Genomic DNA, 15,313 nt, shown 5'->3' with positions numbered 1-15,313 from the left:
GGATGCTGCCCCTTCACTAGTGTTGAAGTAAGGTTTGATTGCCAGTCCTGTCAGAATCTGGAGGCAGGGACGGAGCTACCTGCCCTGGCACCCGGAGTGGTGCAGGGGTGGGGCTAGCTGCCCACACAGCAAGCATCCTTAGGTGCCCACCGCCCACACAATGAGTGTGTGTGAGGGGCACTGCTAGCCGTCTGTGTGGTGAGCATCCCTAGCCGCCTGCTGCCACACGGCAAGCATCAGGAGGGGTGCCACTAGCTGCCCATGGCATGATCATCCCTGGTGGCCTGCAGCCCATATGGCAAGCATCCAGGGGCACCGCCCTGCAGCAAATGGGGGTGGCGCAGCGATGTCACCCGCCCTCACGGCTGACACCCGGTGCGCACCGCACCTCCAGCACCCGCCTTCCTCTGCCAGTGTCTGGAGGATCATCTTGTCCTTTGCAGCCAGCAGGACTGAATGCTTGGCTCATCAGCTGGTGAGTGGAGGGAACAATCCTGCTGAGAACAGCTTCACCAGTGCCTCCAATGTGGGGAAACATTCTGGCAGAAAGGATCCCTCCACTCCCATGAGTCAGCTTCGACAGGTAGGCAGAACTGTTTATACACCTGACAGCAACATGACCCCAGATGATTGACTGGTTGGTGGTCCTGCTCACTCATTGGTTGAAGTTGGCCCATGGGGGTGGGGAGAGATAAAAAAATCTGTCCCACCAGGCCAAAGATGTCCCCCATCCCTGCCTTATATCCAGCTGATTACTGAACTCCGCAGGAAAGAATCTCCTGCAGATACCTTCTCATCAGCATGTCTGGTCCATATGATTATTATTATTACTACTACTACTATTATTTTTAAATTTTCTCTACTGTGCTGCATTTTAGGATTATGGGTTTGTGTGTGTTACACTATAACTGTAGAATTTGGTATTTTACTTCCTTTGGAACTTCCTCTCATTACAGATCACACCGGTGACTTCACTGTTTCCCTTTCAGTGATGTCCTTTCTTTTTCAACAAGCCATTTAAGTCAAGTTTTTTTTAAAATCACAGTCTGTATATCCTATATATGGTTTTATTGTTGATGTTTTTATTGCTGAATCACTTTGTAATGTTTTACTGAGCCCCATGTTGGGCAAAAGAATTAGTTGAGATTCCTGCATTGCAGGGGGTTGGACTAGATGACCCTTCTGGTCCTTTCCAACTTTACAGTTCTATGATTCTTCTGAAAATGAGTCATACATGGAATAAATAAAATTAATAAAATGTAAAGCCAGGAACAGAAAACAACACGAGTAACAAAGGGTCTAAAAGACATTAATGTTACAAATGCCCGACACCTGTGTCCCTTTGTAGGACAGAAGACAGTGTGGAGACTCTCATGTTTTGAGAAATAGGGTTTATTTGCCTATTTACACTATGGTTACCAGACGTCCCCGTTTCCTGTCCCCGGACAAAATCTGTCCCCAGACAAAATCTGTCCCCGGAATGCCCCTGGATTTCATTTAATGTCCCCAGATTTATATTTTAAGTGTTGTAGATTTATTAGTAGGGAATGAATGTTGTGTGATTGGTTCAATGGCAGAAGACACATCATAGGGGGACTTCTGGGAAGGCAAAATGGTGGGCGTCATGGTAGCGAGCTGCTCCTGAAGCCAGCCAGAGCCAACTGTGCTACCAGGCTAGCTCTGGCTGCTGAGACTGCCACTGCCGCTGCCAAGGGGAAACCGGGGATGCCCGGCTCATCAACTGGGGGAACCGCTGACCCCCCCCCATGACCTAAATCGAGCCGGGAGTGAGAGCGCCCAGCCATCTGGCTGACTGCCCAGCTGCACTCTGGGGCCAGGAAAACCCCAGAGCCAATGCAGGGAGAAGGAGGAGAGGAGAAGGAAGAGAAAGAGGAAGGAGAAAAAAGATGGGAGCCCTGACCTTGCCACGCCGCTGCCACTGAGGAGGAGAGGTAGGAGAGCACTGGGGGGGACATGTGGCCGAGCCCAGGCCTGACCCAAGCCTACTCCACAGTGGCTAGCGCTCCAAGAGAGTGGGCCGGGGCCCAGAGGAAGGCCGCACGACGGAGAAGACTACAGAAGAGAAGATATTACTTCTTCTTCTTTTAAAAAAAACAACTAAAAACTTTTAAAATAGCTTTTTTCCCTCTCTTTTCAACAAAAAAATGTGTCCCCGGATTCTTTGAAAAAATCTGGTAACCTTAATTTACACCCTTAGTCTGTATATAGGGGGTCCAGATCTTACAGCATGACCCACAGTAGTTCTTCCCAGAAGACCCTTGCCCACCCCACAGAGCAGTTTCCCTGGCAGCCTTCCAAATCTCCAGTCTCCAGTCTTCTATCACTTGGTGCTAGAAGTGCCATTGTCTTGTTAATGACCCACAATGGCTCTCTTAACAAGCCTGGCTCTTCACCTGGTGCTGAAAAGAGCACAACATAAGTTCCAGGTAGCCATTCTGCAGTGGCCATTCTCCCTGATGAACTTTACAGCAACTCTGTGGGGTAGATCCAACTGAGAGAAAGAAAAAGAGAGCAACTGAGAGAATTCCAAGTTCACTCAGTGAACTTCATAGAATTTGAATTCAGGTCTTTATATTTCTATTCTTACTTTCAAACCACTATACTACATTGGCTATGGTAGGGATAAGGGTGAAATTCAATTCTTTTCACATTTTTGTATTAACCTCTAGTATGCATTTTCTAAAACTAATAAGGGAACCAAAATGTATCTATCCTTGAAAATGGGCATTTGTCTGAATTTTGTGGTGCATGAAAATGCACGTGCAAAAAAAAGTGTATGTTAGAAGAAATGATGATGACTTAAATGATGATGAATATTATTGAGGACTTTAAAAGAAAAATGAAAACTGATGTAGCAAGATGAACTTAAGAATGGCTAAATGAGTGACAGAGAGAAACTGTAATGATTAGGTTCAATAATACCTGCTCTGCGGTCAATGTGGGGGTAAAATGGTAACTGAATTTGTGGCTTGTAGTGAATGAATTTAGACTGCAGATAAAACTTTCATATTGCTGCTACTGCTGCTACTGAGCTGGGCTCCAACTTCACATGCTAACTTTCTATAAGCAGGCAATACATTTGTATGGTAGAGCCTACTATCATGAAAAACCCCAACTGCTACATTTTATTTTTTACTTTCCTTGGCAAAATATGGCATCATTTTTTCAGTGCCAGCATTGAATAAGACAACTGTTAAGAACTTTCCTAAACATTTATCTGGTGTCAATTCCATAAGATTTCAAATTGCTTTTCTTTCCCTTTAAACTTCTGGTGCACACACACATTTGCCCCATGATTATAGAACTGTGCCCCCCACCCCACTTTGGCTAGAAGTTCACTAAAAAAATTTAAGACCTTGGGGATGACTTAAGGGCCCCAGATCAGATGACCTATGCTCCCTTAAACCACAGTCTGAAATCCCAATTGGGGACTGGTGATGTTCCTTGGATTACTAACCAAGATTAATTGAGCTCATAGGGATTTTAGCAAACATTCTTTCTCTTTCTCTCTCCTCCTGAGAGTTGCTAGTCCTTATGAGAAATCAAAACTTGTTAACACTGTCCCAAATACCCCATTAGAAATAATGAACCAGCAGTGCCATGCTGAATTTTCCTCTACTCTCCTATAAGGAAAGGAGAAATTGAGGACCAAACTAAGCAATCATAAGCAATAAGGATTTCACTATCATTTGGACAACAATACAGAGTGGAATCACATTGGTGCTCATAAATTAGTAAAGCAATGTAACCACAGTCAAAATCATGCATCATTATTAATGGCAGAATGAATATATTCACATTGCCACCAGAGCTTCACAAGCTGGAGGGTAACAGGTCAGAGAATGCCGTATAATTACAGATTAAATCCTTCAGCCTAATGCCAGAATGCAGATACCTCAGAAGGGCTAGATGTTCCTATTGACAGCCCTGATCCTCCACACCATACAAAGGACAACAATAGATCCCTGTATATTTCTGTTGGTGATGGGTAGGTGCCTTTCAACTTGCAATCAGTTTGATTTAGATTTAGTATGCAGTAGTATGGTCCTTGGAAACATGCCAGTGCCCATGGGATAGGACAAGTGCCTTTTTTTCTGGTGGCACTAAGTGGTACGCACAGAGGCGTAGGAAGGTCAGGTGGTACCCCGTGCAGAAAATTTCTTGTCACCACCCCTCACATTGTGTGGTTTGTGGTTGTTGTTGTTGCCTGCAAAAATGGTTTTACGTTACAGTGGTACCTCGGGTTACATACTCCACTAACCCAGAAATAGTACCTCGGGTTAAGAACTTTGCTTCAGGATGAGAACGGAAATTGTGCTCCAGCAGCGCAGCAGCAGCAGGAAGCCCCATTAGCTAAAGTGGTGCTTCAGGTTAAGAACTGTTTCAGGTTAAGAATAGACCTCTGGAACGAAGTAAGTTCTTAACCCAAGGTACCACTGTATTTCATATTTTCTTACAAAGGAATATGGATTCTGGGCCTCTGATAACAAGTCGGCGACTGTGGGCAGATACTTAAATCTACAGGGTGGATTGTGTTTTGGCTTGTGTTATTTTATTTATATTTATTGTTCATTTATTTAATAAAATTTATTTTAAAAAACCTGCAAAGTGGTTTACCAAAACAAAAAAAAACACCACAGCAGTATAATCAAGAAAAATTAACAATCCTACTTTAAAACATACAAAAGCTAAAATATTAAGATTAAAATTACTTCAACTTCCTAAGCATCTATAGGAATGCTTGCCTAAAGAAGAATGCTTTTAGCAGGTGCCCGGAAAGAGTCTAGCAAAGGCACGTGCTTTGTTGCAATAGGCGGGGAGTTCCAAAGTGAAGGTGCTGCTCCACTGAACTGAAATTTCAGCCTTCACAACATAGGAAAACGGCTAAGTAAACAGCTATTTTCGTGGAGGAGGGCCAAGATATTAACTGATATGAATGAAATTTCATATATAGCTATATAATCCCTAGTGCAGTAAGATAAGACCTTTGGAGCAGGCATTTTTTTTTAAAAAAAAAGTTTTTTATGAACCGCCCTAGTAGGGGAGCAATTGTTCCTTGATAATTTGTCAGCCCCCTCAATGATGGCACCTGGGATGGCACCCCCCTTCCTATGTCCTGGATACACAGTACTGGCACTCCCCCCCCCAAAAAAAAAATCTTGCAAAGTTTGCAGCAGTACGTGCAACAAAATGGCATCCAGCATTCAAAACCCTCCTCAGCTTGCATTAACTAGCCACACACAAGGCATGCAAGCTCCACCCCCCAGTCGTTCTTAGACTTCTTATTGGGTGAGCAACACAGCCAAGCAACACAGTTGGAGCCTCCCTCCTCCCTGGCCGGCCGGCCGGGAGGGAGGGAGAGGAGCTGCTTCCTTTGAAATTTAAGGGACATCATTTAAGGGACATTTAAGGGACATCTATCAATAAGGGACAGCAGCGGGACATGGCGCTGGAATAAGGGACTGTCCCTTCAAAAGAGGGACACAGGACAGCTATGCCAAGCAGCCGCAGAGGTTGTCACTAGTGTGAGAGGGCAAATCCTGGGAGTGGAGGAGACCCAAAGCTTGCTGGGCTAGCATGCAGGTGTGTCAAGCAGCAGTCAAAGCATTCCATTCCCTCCCATGCAGTAGCAATAACTGCTGCTGGCTAGGAGTTTGCACTGTTTTGAAACGTGGTTAAAGACTATTCTCTCCCTCCATGAGTCATCCCCACCTTCTCTGTGTTGGCTCTGCCACCTCATTAAATGGCAGGAGAGAGGGCAGTTTCAGGTGTCTTAGTAATACCGAGAGGTTTCCGTATCCTTCAGCATCGCCTCTCATCTCTTTGGCCCCAGAAGCATGCTTCATGATAAAGATCTACTGCTGATCTACTGGAGTTTTTAAATTAGTTTTTATTGAAGATTTCCTTCAATAAACAACAAAACAAACAAATAAACAAGGAAAAGTGCATATAGCATCTCCACTTTTGGTAACTTCCCTCTAAATAGTCTGAAGGCATAATCTGAAACTGCAAAGCTAGAAGTGCTTCACTAAATGAACTAACTGGTAAATCATATAGGTAATTCTCAAATCCATGTGATAATTTAAGAAAACACAGCTGTGGAGAGAACAATGATTTCTGGATGGCCTGTAGATTTTGTTGAGCATAGAAAGCCATAAGCTTATTTTTTTATATATCTTCAAGTCAGAGCTGGGGACCAGTTCATAACAACTTGGGAAATTATATCAAAAGCTAACATTTGCTCTTCACAGTTTACTACCCAAGCATTTTCCCTATGTGATTGTAGCTGATCCATAAAACATTTTTAGGGATTCCAAAATCTTCCATATTAAGAAGTTTAATATAATACATAAACAAAACCATTAAAATATAAGACTACTGGCATAATTCCAGGCTCTGCTCTAATACTAACTGCTGGAGGGAAGGTGGGTAAACCTTTTTGTTTTGAATAGTTTTCAATTGACTTATCCTAGCCGAACCCCAAATTTCTCCTCCATAAGTTGATTATGGGAGCACTTTAGCAATATATATTTTCAGGGCAGGAGCAATCATATCGCCACTTTTAGTTCTAGTAAAACTGAAACCTACTTGTGAGGAACTTGACACCTTCAAAGCAAAGGCAGTCATAAGATGGGACCAAGTACCACTGTCAGAAAACCAAAACCCCTAGGTAATAAAAGTTATTCAATTATTTGCCAATCCAGGAACCATTTATATTTAGAAGGCCGTGGTCCAAACACTACAACTTTTGCCTTAGTATTATTTACACTCAAATATTCATTATGGCAAATTATCTCCAATTTTTTTTAAAAATCACATCATATCTACTTGTGTTTGTGAAAATAGAACCCTTTCATCAGCATATAGTGAAATTGGTACTTTAAGGGATAAAACTGAAACAGAAAGGTATTCTGATTATTTGAGTTCCATTATCACAATGTTTACATATATATTGTTACAAAACTCGGGTGCCTGCCCCTCTCTCTGCCAAGTGGTGGCAAGAGCCCACGGGATTCCAGGCACTCTTACAGGGTCTGTAGTCTAAATTGGAGAATTGAGACATGGAAGAGACTGTCCTTGGCTTTAAGAAATATGGTTTATTCACATATTTGCACCTTCAGTCTGCATGAAGGGAGTCCAGATCTTGCAGTATGGTCAGTGGCGTAGCGTGGGTTGTCAGCACCCGGGGCAAGGCAAGTAATTTGCGCCCCCCCCCCCGCTGCACTGTCCCTCCCCCAGATAGTCCCTCGCTCTCTCTCTGCACTGCACCGCACGCCTGGCACCCTCTCCTCCACAGTGGGCGGTGACCCGGCGGCTCGGATCGGATTAGCACAGCCACCACTTCAGTGAGAGAGAGTGAGTGAGCCAGGTAGGGTCAGAGAGCTGCGAGTGCGAGCGCACCCCCCCAGATGTTGCGCCGGGTTCGGCTGGCCCCCCCTGCACCCCCCATGCTGCGCCACTGAGCATGGTCATTTCAAAAGGGGTTTGCTCCCCACAGCAATGCAGCACTCAATATTTTGTCAGACTTAAGGAAATGCAACTACCTATTAGACTCTAAGAGTATTAGAAAATTAAAATATGATAGAGGGAAAGGATTTGCAGACAGAATATTTGATTTGGAATACAGAGAAGGAAGGTCTGGGGAAGTCGGAGAAACAAGTTAATGTAAAGAATATAAGGAGACAAAAATTGTTTTTTTTTTAAAATGTTTATTTTCTTTGTTGTATTCTGTTGTATTTTGCTGTTTTGTGTTTGTGTGTGGCAGTATTTATTGTTTTTTCATTTTTGTTGTGAGGTGTTGTCTTATGTCTGTTTGTAAAACTTAATAAAAGATTATTTAAAAAAAAAAGCAATGCAGCACTCAGGTCCTCATCCTCCTGTTCCTAAGAACTAAGCCTCCTTTATTCAGTTGCATTTTAATGGTCAGTTCTTCTGATGCCTTGAAGTACTAATGATTAACCCCCCCCCCAGGAGTTCCCCTATTCATCAACACTTGTTGATGGACTAGGATTAAAGACTGGTACACACTTAGGACATTTACATAAGTTAATTCAGTGCTTTTTTCTGGGGGTACGCAGGGGTGTGCATACCCCTAAACATTTTGTGAATCTTTGTACTTTTGTCCATTTACTGTATTTATTTTTCCCGATTTGAACTATAAAATGGTGATTTTCTTTAGTCAAAATGAGAGTACCCCTAAACCTTTTTTTAGAAAAAACAACCACCACTGGGCTAATTAACTCTTCACATGCTAATTGCTGATTCTCAGAAGTAGGTACACACTTTCCAGTACACATGGATCTTGATTACATTCTCAAAGTCTGACACACAATCTAGGGTTGCCATATTTCAAAAACTGAAAGAGTCCTGACACAAAAGTTGTTAAGTTTTTTGTTTTGTTTTTAGTTTTGCCCAAAGTTTTTTGAGTAGTGTTGGAGCTGTTTTTAAGGAAATTCGCCAAAATATACACTTCCAATGTGGGTTGCCATATGATTTCCCCGGACATTTAAGCAATTTTCTACCGGGCGCTGTTTCAGATGGCTGAATTCCAAACGTATGGCAACCCTAACACAATATTTACTCATAAACACTAATTTAACACCCAAACCCCTTGCATAGCCCCATTTCTTATACACATTGAGACTTATAACATAGTCCACTAATAGCATACAAGTTCTAATTAAATCCTAAAATTCACTAAACCTAAATATTTAGTACCACAGATCTATTACATCATTAATCAAAAGGGTAGCTATTAAGCAACCTTATCATACCCCCTTTGATGTTGGAATTGGGGCTGATAGCTGGCCATTCAATCCTACTCTTACTCCCATATATGTTTCAGAGCATAGTATTCTGATAAGTGTAAATCAACATCAGTCCTTGTTTGAATTCCAAAGTTTTATCCACAGCCTTTCACAGTTCATCCTATCAAATGCTGCTGTAAGATCAACAAAAGATATATATGTGTATGTATGTATCAATGACCAAGCTGAATATAGACATTTCCTAGGCCTGTTGCCAAACTTATTAATATGACAGTTTAAAACATAACATTGATTGATACTGCTTCTTTCCTGCCTAAAACCTGCCTGATCTTCTGCAGTGATATTGGATTCAATCCAATATTCCAGTTTTATCAGTGGATACCACGCATACAATTTAGATGCCGGATCCAGCAGGCTTAGAGGCCTGTAATAACTGGAATGGTTTATTGAGTTTATATTTACATCCAGTACTGCTAGATTTGCTCAGCAACTACTTCAGTTTCTGAATGAGCTCAACTTATTTATCCAATACCTTGGACTTCTCCCTCAACAATTCCTTTCTCCATTTGATCACATAATGACCAAGGAGGATATTTTCTACTCTATATTGTATATTGAATTCCCATATGAGCCAATGCTGGCCACTTTGGATGTATGTCAAGGTTTGTTTAGCTTCTAAGGCAATTAATGTGCTAATATGATGCTGCTCTAACAATAATGGTTGGTTATCACTTTCTCTCCCCCCCCCCCAAAAAAAAAAAGTTTTTGTCAATTCTGGTGGGTCTCAGTTTCTGACTTCGCCAATCTTAAGTTCAGTTTTCCACATTTCCATTTCAGTTTGCATTTTTTAAAAAAGCTCTTATGTAAATTTATCAGCGACTGTTTCTTAGTGTACATATTTTTGCATTTTTGTTAGCACCTTTTCCCTGATGTATTTTTGTACATTCTTTTCATGAATATATGCATTTTTGTACACATTGTTTGCCTGGAGTACTGCATTGCAAAATTTGGAGTAGTGTGAATTTCAAAGAATAGCTGTGTTTTGGTTAATGTAATGTTTCACAAAGTGCAAGATGGACAGGGTCACCTCAACTGAATTCCTCCCTTGTGGTCAAGTCTGCTATAATACATTGGGCAACAGAAATAGAACATAACATAGAACTAAGTGTTTGAGTCTGGAGGAGACTCTTGAGAGTCCCATGGACTGCAAGAAGATCAAACGTATCCATTCTTAAGGAAATCAACCCTGAGTGCTCACTGGAAGGACAGATCGTGAAGCTGAGGCTCCAATGTATGGAAGTGAGATGTATGGAAGTGAGAGCTGGACCATCAAGAAGGCTGATCGCCAAAGAATTGATGCTTGTGAAGTTGAGGTTCCAATACTTTGGCCACCTCATGAGAAGAGAAGACTCCCTGGAAAAGACCCTGATGTTGGGAAAGATGGAGGGCACAAGGAGAAGGGGACGACAGAGGACGAGATGGTTGGACAGTGTTCTCGAAGCTACAAACATGAGCCTGACCAAACTGCGGGAGGCAGTGGAAGACAGGAGTGACTGGCGTGCTCTGGTCCATGGGGTCACGAAGAGTCGGGCACGACTAAACGACTAAACAACAACAACAAGTGTTTGAGAAAAATTGTGGAAAAGAGATTTAAAATTTACAGCTTGTTATACTGAAAGAAAATGTTATGAATATGATATATAGGTGGTACCTAACACCAAATTAGCAAAAATGTATAAACCAGAGTCAGATACCTGCTGGAAGTGTCAAGAAGCAGAGGGTACTTTTTATCATATGTGATGGACTTGTAAATTTGCGAAGAATTTCTGGGAGATGATATATAATGAATTGAAAAAAATGTTTGAGAAAACTTTTATAAAAAGACAAGAAACCTTATTAGGAATATTAGGAATACAGGTTCCTACAAATCAAAACAATTTATTTCTCTATGCAATTACAGCAGCCCAAATGGTATATACTCAGAAATGGAAGCGGCAGATAAAATTGATGAAATATCTAGAATTAGCAAATTTAACTAATATAATAAGACAGAGTATTTAAGGAAGAGTGGGAAAAGTTTGCAGACTATCTGAGAAATTATGTCAAACAGGTTAAAACATTAGCAGGATTAATATAAATTCAGCAGTTTAAAATATTGGATACAGGGGAAAGGGAAAAATATGAATATATTGATAAATCACAGTCAGCTTAATAGATGAATAAATGGAACCATGGAAGGGGGAAAGGGAAGTCAAAATTGAATGTATGGATATATGCAATGAAATGTGAATTATGCTAATGGAAAATTTGTAAATCAAAGAAAAAAGGGGGGAGAATTTCTCCCTCATTCCTATTCCCAACTCTGAAAGGGGTTTCAATGTTGAAACTATCACTTTGAATTGAGCCTGGAAATTGACCAGCAGCCAGTGCAATAAAAACATCATATGTTTATTATCAGCATAATTATTCCCAGCAGGGATTCAACTTGGTTGTAACAGCTTTATGCACAGTTTGGATGACCAAGAATGAAAAGAACACATGAAAGAATGGCAGACATTTGCTGCTGAGGGATGAGAAATCAGCAGTTTGCAAATGGGATGCCTCCTGAAAAGATAATGACCCTGGAGTTATTTTTATTTGACTGCTACCAGTAACTGCCTGGCTTTGCTCATGAACTGTAAGAAACCAAAACAATCAGAGCAGTTTTGAAAGATTCAGTCCACCATCTTGATTCAAATTGGTGTTCAGTGGTGTCCAAACACAAACAAGATTGGCCCAAATCATCACTTTCCAAAGGCTGCTCCTCTGTCAGGTTTGGTTTTGGAGGCAGCAGGTTCTCTTCTGAAGAGAAATCTTCCAGGGAGGACATGACTGTTATGATGATATCTTAAGAGGTCTCTAAATTAGTACAATTTGGAAAGATTCATTTTGCAATCTTTGATTGAAAATGGTGCCCCAAAGTATTCAAACATAAGCCAAAACCTGTTCCTCAGTCTTAGGAACTTTCAAAACAAATTTTGTGCCAATATTCTAGGAGATACCCAAATCAGGATAGTTTGGAGATATTTGGTCTGCCATATTGGCTCAGAATAGTATCTCCAATGATATCCAAACATCAACCAAAATGTTCCTTGATCCCCAGAACACACCATGCAAAATGTAGTTAGAATCAATGTAGTTTTTAATGGTACAGTCTACTGTCTTGATTCAAAATGGTGTTTCGTGATATCCAAACGTAGATGAGAACATGCTCTTTGAGCTTTGGAACCATTGTGCCAAATTAGGTGAGAATATCTTAAGAGGTGTCTGAATGAATAGAGATCAGACCAGACAGATAGACAGACAGACAAGCTACTTTCCAATTTGGTGCATAATTCTCAAACTGCATTGCAGAAAGTGATGCAAGCAGCCTTGTCTCCCTCAAAGAGATGAGAGAGGACAGGCAGCGGAACTTGGAGCTCCTCTGATGTCAGATAACCATTCTGTTAATGTGTGTAAGATGGCTTTCAACTCCAGCTGACTCAGCTGTCACCCAAACAATGCTCTGGAGGAAGATAAAACTTCTGAGTCTTCATGGACTTCCTTCCTTCCCTTCGTCTTTTCCAAGGCACACTTAATGCTCGCATTGATTCTGTTACATCTTTTGGAGACTAGGGGCACACCAATACATCACAGCAAGGGCTATTCAATTACATGGTGCTGGAACAGGCACCTGCCAAATGGGAATATATTTTTGGCCATGGACAGGTGCTTGATCACCAATTACAGGAACGATTTATGACCTAAGAGGGACACTCTCCTTTCAAGGAATGGGGCAGTGGGTGGGAAATAACCATTCGTGTACAAAAAGGTAAGGATTTTTTTTAGAGTGACTCCTTGTAAAAGTGTCGGAGCACCAACCCAAATTGGGGGCAGGGATTACACTTGCAGTCAAACAATTTGATGCATTTTGTTTGTTACAGGGTGCCTAGACGAGCACCACTTTGAAATGCAGGTGAGACAATCTCATGAACAAATGCCTCCCTGTGGCAAAACTTAATGTACGCAGAAAGCAAGAGTATAAGGTAGGGGTAGTGAAAATGGGAGCCAAATGCCTCCCAATCCTTTCTATCTGACCCTTGTAACTGTCCCCAGGCTATATACCCCTATCCCTGAGCCATACACTTCACTAGCCCTGTTTTGCACTTTGAGTGTTTATGCATGGCTAGAATGTGTGAATTCTGGTTATGCCTTTCACCTGCCTGGACGGAGGCTGTAAAAGGGCAGGTGTAGAAACTAACCTGACTGGGTGGGTGTCAAGCCTAATAAGCACAGCAGCTCATCACCAGTACATCTTCCTCCCTGGATCAGTCCGCACTTCCCCTTTTAAGTCCCCTCCTCTCCAGGATTTTTGCCAAGCAATCAGAAACTGCACCTGTGTGAAGCCAACCTATCCTCCACCCTCTTCCTGCCTCTGCTGGTTCTGGGAGACCAGCAGGGAGGGGAGCTTCTCACAGCAGGAGGGGGAGACACCCATGACTCTTCATCAGCCTGATTCATCTCTGCCTCTTAGCCTCCCTCACTCCCCTCTCCTGCTTCAGTTTCTGCCTCTGATTCTGGACCTCTGCCACAGACTCCCTAGCTCATTAAACCCTGTTACCTGTTCACCTTCCAATGTTTTCTCCTCCCAGTCTTCTTCCTTTGATCACTCATTGTCTCACCACCACACCCCAGGCTCTTAGCTTTCTTTTCTTGGGTATTCTATAATTGGTTCCTCCCTGCATTCCACCACTCCATGACACTTGACACGCTACCCACCTGCCAGTCCCAAGAACAGTTTATACCAAGGGTACCAAACATGGACTCCACACTCCATATGTTGCTGGTTGCAACTCCAGGGATTGTTGCCATGGATAAAGGGAGTCCAGAACATCTGGAAGGTACCATGTTGTCAATCCCTGAATTTTGGAGTTAACCACATCTTTTGGATTATTCCCAGACCAGTGGTCTACCTTTTGGTCTTCCATATGTTTTAGATTACAATCCCCATCTGCCCTAGGTAGCTTGAGAGTTTGACCTGGGAGGAGGGCAGTTGGAGCCCAGCAACATCTGGAGGACAACAAGACCCCATCCATCAGCCAAATTGTCACGGTCCGGTTTACGGGCAGTCGAAGTGCCGGCTGAGGATGTCAGGACCAGGGGCAGGACGGCACAGTGGGAGCAGGAATGGGAGTCCAGAAGCCAGGAGTCAGGAAGCCAAGGGTCAGGAAACCAGGAGTCAAGAAGCCTAGGCTCCGAGGATCAGGAAGCAGGGAGTCAAGAAGCCAAATGCAGCAAGGAAGGAAGCGTGTTGCTGTGGTAAAAAGCCAAAGGGAAATGCTCACCTTATATCCCTTCCGGACTCTTGCCACCAGGTGCTGTGAGTTACCAATTGGCCTCACCTGTGTGGCCGCACCTTGCCTCTTGAGAACAAACTTAGGAAAGCCCCAGTCCTGCGAAGCCCTACCGGTCACAGGGCCTGGCTCTTGCATGCACTCCTGACACAAATAAAGACAAGCCACCAACCACTATTTAAGCAAAAACACCAGCAAGAGAAGAGCAGCTTGGCTCCAATTGGACATTAAGTGCCTTCATAGAGCTAATGAGGTGCTCACCAGATCAGAATGGACTAAATCTCCTAAGAGGCCCTGCCAACATAATCAGGGATGATGGGAGCTAGAGCCCAGCAATATCCATTGGGTACAGCTTCATTCTGATCTGGAAGAAGTGGTCTTCCTTGACCTTTTCCTTCCCTTCTAACTTTGCCAACACACCAAAGAAGAGTCAAGGCAAATAAACAGATTGTATTTATTAAATCTAACAAACAAAATTAACCAAATTAAATTTGTCTGGGCAGGTGACACCCCCACCCCCAAATCTCTAGAGCACGTTTACAGCCAAACGCTGTGATCACACAGCAGTTTGTAAGAAAACACCGTCCCTGCAGTGTGTACCTTGGGTGTGAACCTGACAGGCACTGCATTCACCCCAGTATGTCTACCAGGCCAAAAGCTAATAGTGCCCCGGGTATTCAATCAACCACTTATTAAATCCTCTCACCTGCCCAGGCTAATTACCAAATGAGCCAAATTAAGATGGGGGAAGCCCCACTCAAAACACAATGCCCCACAGTGTGGAATAGACAAAAAAGAGGAGTTACAAGGCCAATCAGGAGCTCCCCAGAAAATTCCTACTCAGCTGTCAATAGAGCAACTAGCAAAGCCCACATTGTGAAAGGGCAGGAGGACAAGCGCCAACCAAAGAAGAGGGAAGACTGTGGGGTGGAGCCAGCTTAAATAGCCTGAACTCTGCCCCTTACAACATTAGCCATCAATCTCATATGACACAGTACATTCCACTCCAACCTGAACCACCAGTCCTCTTGTTTTGTGGTGGAGGGTGTGGCCAATTCACTCTCCCTGTGCATGTCTACTTGGCATGAGCCACTTTGAAAGACACTATCAGAAAAACAGGACGAAATGGGTTATAAACAAATAGTTGGCAGG

Source organism: Podarcis tiliguerta, assembly GCF_965153285.1.
Source record: "Podarcis tiliguerta genome assembly, chromosome: Z".
Taxonomy (NCBI): Eukaryota; Metazoa; Chordata; class Lepidosauria; order Squamata; family Lacertidae; genus Podarcis; species Podarcis tiliguerta.
This window is presented reverse-complemented; position numbering follows the sequence as displayed.